We start from the raw sequence: 5,877 nt of genomic DNA, 5'->3' as shown, positions 1-5,877 counted from the left end.
TGATGTTGGCGAAGCCCCCGGGCATAGTCGACGGCCCGTAGATGTGGTGAGGCTCGCCGCGCGACCTTGCATTGGCCCGGGGGGGTCGATAGCTGAAGGGTGGCGCTCCCGACGCCGCTGCGTCCAGCAGCTCAGCAACACGCTCAGGCAGCGTGTCCCAGCCGCTCTCCATCAGCCTGCATCGCAGCAGCTCCCTTGCCACTATGAGTGCCGCCCGCATGTTCGCTTGCTCCCGCCGTGAGTGCGGCGCTGTTGCAGCGGCGTAACTCACTGCTCTCGCCGCGGTTCGTGCTTGCCGCAGGGTGAGGGTGGATAATGCATGTCCGCGCTGTCCACGCCCGGCGGAGCTTGGTGGCGCCCGTGCTGCCTGGGGTGCGGGGTCGAGATCTTCATGGGCAGGCGGCGCCATTCGGGCCGGCCAGGCTGCCCAGTGGTCGGATCCGGCTCTTGGGTCACCAGACATCGTTGCCGGTGAATGTCGGAGAGCTGATTGGCAGAGAAGAGGCTCCGGCGCACCCCTACCTAGCCTGCCGAATGTCGGATGTGGGGCTCCGGCAAACCCTTAAGGTCCGAACACTGGGGTGCGCGCGAAGTCTTCCCTCCTACCGATCTACGCTCTAGCTCACTAAGATCTTGCGGACGAACTCGACGAACTCACAACACAGAAAGACACGGGGTTTATACTGGTTCGGGCCACCATTGTGGTGTAATACCCTACTCTAGTGTGGTGGTGGATTGCCTCTTGGGCTGATGATGAACAATACAAGGGGAGAACAACCTCCTGAGGTTGAGGTGTTCTTGCGTGTGACAGCTTGTGGTGTGTCTCTCGATCTATGATGATCTCCTCTAGCTAAGATGATGTTCCCCAGCTAGATCCTCCTCTTTCCTCCACTGTGGTGGCTAGTCCTATTTATAGAGGCCCTGGTCCTCTTCCCAAATATCGAGCGGGAAGGGAGCCAACAATGGCGGGCTAATTTGAAGGGGGACAACTAGTACAAGTTATCCTGACAAAAGTAGTCTTCGCCTGCACAAAGCTCTGGTGGTGACACTGCTTTGGGCTCCACGATGACCTCCGTCTTGCAGTCCATGGTCTTGGTCTTGTTGCACCGGAATGGCAACCTTTGCCTAATGCATTGGTACTCCGTGGCTATGCTTGCCCCCTTTTCACCAAAGAGGAAACAAGGACGCTATGCGCGCTGGCGCCCGCCTGGTGCCGATGGTCATGGCTCACATCACGAGAGCCTCGTGAGGTTTGCCTTGCCTTGATATCTCCGCTCCTCGTGAGCCTGCCTAGCTAGGCCACTCTAGAGGGGGTCTTGCGTCGTCCGCCTTGCGAGGCTTGGCCCCTCGCGAGGGTCTTGGATGCCTTGTTGGTCAAGATGGGCCGTACGGCCTGCTGGCTCAGCCACGCCACGGGCCGCAGGCAGGCAAGTCTGGGGACCCCCGTTCCCAGAACACCGACAGAGTTGCACAATCTCATGGTCTAAGGAAAAAGATACTTGACATTAGAAAAGCTTTAGCGGACGAACTACACGATCTTGTGCTATGCTTAGGATTGGGTCTTGTCCATCGCATCATTATCCTAATGATGTGATCCCATTATCAATGACATCCAATGTCCATGGTTAGGAAACCGTAACCATCTATTGATCAACGAGCTAGTCAACTAGAGGCTCACTAGGGACATGTTGTGGTCTATGTATTCACACATGTATTACGATTTCCGGCTAACACAATCATAGCATGAACAATAGACAATTATCATGAACAAGGAAATATAATAATAACCATTTTATTATGGCCTCTAGGGCATATTTCCAACATATCATGCCGTCCTTTTTTTGTATTTCTGTTGCATTTGTCGACAATTTTTGTATATTCAACTGCTCTTCCTCTGCATCAGCCATTTGAATTGGTGATGGAGAAATATGGAGTGAAAACAAGGTCTTCAGAGCAAACAATGCTACCTGCTGAAGCAGATATCTTGCTGGTCACAGATAGCTCTTCAAAGGAGGATTCAGAGGCAGATGACCAGTCCTATTATCCCCCTGAGGTGTATGCTCAAACTTGGCAAGGTTATTGTCGGTGTCAAAACCGGTGGATCTCGGGTAGGGGGTCCCGAACTATGCGTCTAAGGCGGATGGTAACGGGAGGCAGGGGACACGATGTTTTACCCAGGTTCGGGCCCTCTTGATGGAGGTAAAACCCTATGTCCTGCTTGATTTATTCTTGATGATATGAGTATTACAAGAGTTGATCTACCACGAGATCGGAGAGGCTAAACCCTAGAAGCTAGCCTATGGTATGATTGTATCTTGTCCTACAGACTAAAACCCTCCGGTTTATATAGACACCGGAGGGGGGCTAGGGTTACACAAGGTCGGTTACAAAGGAGAAGATATACATATTCGTATTTCCTAGCTTGCCGTCCACGCCAAGTAGAGTCCCATCCGGACACGGGACGAAGTCTTCAATCTTGTATCTTCATAGTCCAACAGTCCGGCTAAAGGAAATAGTCCGGCTGTCCGGAGACCCCCTAATCCAGGACTCCCTCAGTAGCCCCCGAACCAGGCTTCAATGATGACGAGTCCGGCGCGCAGTATTGTCTTCGGCATTACAAGGCGGGTTCTTCTCCATCTTTCGAACATCTGTAAAGCAGTGTCCAGTCCCATAAATGTTCGGACCTCTTGGCTTCTGTGCCCAATAAGGGCTTTCTCCCACGCGTCGAATGAATACGAAGCGCCAGGGCATTTTTACATTCGCCCCCCTAGCCAGATAAATAAATTGTCTATTAAAGGGATGGGGATCCTTAGATCCGATCCATACCATCCTCCCCCAGCGAGAGTGCATCAGAGCGCGTTCCGGAAAGATCCATTCCAGCATGGCCGACCTCCGCAACTCCTCCTCCCGCCCCGGAAGCTCTAAGCCCGGTGATTGCGAGAGGTGTTCGGTCCCACATAGTCGTTTAGTCAAACTGCAGACTAAGGGATTTCTCCCTCCGGCGTACATGGTGCCCGTTCGAGCCTGGCTCGCCACCTATAATGACGGGGAGCAAACGGAGAGCTTTCCCTATCCCTCTATAGGGGAACGGGTCTGCCTTGTCCCCTATCTATTAAGGGGAATCGGATTTCCAATTCATCCTTTCCTCCGTGGGCTCCTGGAGTTCTACGGCCTCCAATTACACAACTTCACCCCCGCCTCCATCCTACATATCGCCGACTATGTGGCTCTTTGCGAGTTGTTCCTGGGCTGCGAGGCTCACTTTGAGCTGTGGAAAAGGCTTTTTTGCCCCGTCCCTTGCACACAGAGGGGGTCACTTTATCAAGTGGGCTGAGCCGAAATATGGCGCATCGCCGATTCCAGATACCTATCCGGTACTCCGAAGAAGTCGCCCGAAGACTGGCCTTCAGAATGGTTTTATATGGAGGACGTTCCCCTTCCGGACCCTGTTCGGCGGGGTCTTCCCGAGTTCAACAATGCTCCTCTGAAGAAATGCCGAAGTTGGCGCCCACGGAGCCCCCAGGTGAAAGACAACAGAGAAGTCCTCTATCTGATGAACTGGATCAAAGCTCTGGCCCAATCGGGATTGACAATAATCGAAGTTATGTCGATTTGCATAATGCGGGGAGTGCAACCACTTCAATATTGCGGGCACCCCTTGTGGTGTTATAACGGGGCGGATGACGCCACCCGCTGCGGGCGTAAGGGTCCGGACAATGCCGCCGCTTTAGCGAAAATTCTGTCCAAACTGTTCAAGGGTGAGGAAGAGGAGTTCAACCGCATCAAACCACGGGATGGATTCTCCATGTACAATCCTCCAAGCTGGGTAAGTTATATCTCCCTGCTCGCATTTTTCCCGCATTCTTTGTCGTAAGTATTCACCTTGCCACTTTGCGGCAGGAACTGCGAAAATCCATAAAGGAGGTCAGCAGCCCTTCTCCACAACCAGAGGACCCTGACCGGGCCCTCAACTCCGGACTCGAAGAAGATTCGGTTATATCCGTGGAGCTGATAGACCGGCAGTTCTATCAGTTAAGCTGCGACGATGCCATGGTGGCCATTACGGCCGACTATCCCAGACCGCTCCCTGTATCGCACATAAGAAAAACCAAAAATCCCAACTCCAAAACTAGGATCCCCTTTTAGACACTTCACCCACCATATACACATGGTATTTTACAGGGAAGGCATTCAGGACGCCCTGCCGAACCCGCAGCAACGCGCCAACAGGAGGCACCGAGGCCGGGTAGGCCAAAAAGGAATACGGTTAGGAAGGAGACACCGGCGCAAAGGTATAACAAACCCCGCTCCGTGGTTGTCGTCTTTCTCGAAATATAATGACGCTCGTGTTTCTTTAACAGAAAAAACACTCGCCGGAATATGTCCGGCGATGTTACTAATCACGCTTCCACCAGCCGGGCGCCAGGACCAGACATAGAGGCGGAAGCCAATATGGGGCAGACGTCGGATAATCCCCCTACAGAGGATGCGGATAGATTATCCGCTACTAACTCAGAAGTGGAAAGCGCCATGAATCATAGGCGCCGCCAGGCCGTACTTCGGGACACTTGTTTCTCACCAGAGGCATTTGATGCCTTTAATTTCGGAGAGGCGTACCTCCGTGCTGCTCAAGATGGTCTAGCCAGAGCCACGGATCAGTATGTAAAGGATGTACGGGTAAGTAAATCTAGCGATTTATATGTATCAGTAGCCCCTGAGACTTGAAACAGTTAGCAGAACTGATTTAAGGATCATCTTTATTGAGCAGGTTCTTACAGAGAAGAATACGAGGCTGTCCCAGGAGCTGGAGGAGTGCAAGGCCCAACTACGGGCCGCTTTTGCCGCATTGCGGGAATCGAAAAAGCCTCCCGCTGGTAACGTTTACTTTAAAGAATGATGGTTACCATATAGTGTGCGGCGTGACTGCAGATCTAACAATAGGTGTTGCAGATGAATCCGGAGAAAATCCAGAGGACCAGCATGTTATGCGACAGCTAGAGGCTGGCAAACGCGTGTTGACTGAGGTTAGGAGGGAGAAAAACAATCTCCAAGATGCCAATATTAAGCTGCGCGTGGAACTAAAAGATGTTCGGGACCAGCTTGCAGACTCCAAGAAGGAGAATAAGCGGCTTCGCCGTGGCATTTTCAGTAAGTGCTTGAATGAATCCTTTTAAAGGAGTTCGGCGAAGAAGCCAACTAACAGCGTTATGTCTGTAGGTATGCTGACGGGTCGTCCCGCGGAGGAAATGCCCGGGTCTGCGGGTGATCTTCTGTCCGAGCTGTCATATCTGCACGAACAAGTTCGGCGGGTGATGCAGGGTGTTACCCAGGCCTTGTGGCCGTCCGTCTCCCTGCTAGTGGGCGTTGCCGAGCTTGCGGAGAAGCTCAAGGGAGCACGGCAGCGCTTCCGATTATGGAAGATATCAGCCTGCCGACAGGGTGCCAGAGAAGCCTGGGCCATGGTGAAGACGCGGTATACCAAGGCAGACCCGAATCACATGGCCGAGGTCGGACCTGTGGGGCCCGACGGGAAAGAGACCCCTGTTAGCTTAGTTTATGGGCAAGTAGAATTAGCCGCAAAGTATTCTCAACAGGATTGTAAGCTAGACCGCCTGTTGGATGGTATAGAAGAGGAATTTAGTCGGTCTGCATGACTATGTAATTAAAGTGACATGTATAATGCCTTCTAGCCGGATTGTAGATCATTTGTCGTTGCGGACCTTTTCGCTTCAACCTCCGGGCCCAATAGTCCAGAGTGTATCCGAATACCCTCTCAGTTATATAAGAACCGGGGTATGCGTGGAGACCAGGCGTAGGGGTCATTAGTGCTTTATTAGACAAGTGCCCAACTAGTTATGTTATATTACATGGGTAGTA

This window comes from Triticum aestivum, chromosome 5A, assembly GCF_018294505.1.
Source record: "Triticum aestivum cultivar Chinese Spring chromosome 5A, IWGSC CS RefSeq v2.1, whole genome shotgun sequence".
Taxonomy (NCBI): Eukaryota; Viridiplantae; Streptophyta; class Magnoliopsida; order Poales; family Poaceae; genus Triticum; species Triticum aestivum.
The sequence above is the reverse complement of the archived record's forward strand: the minus strand, read 5'-3'. Positions refer to the sequence as shown.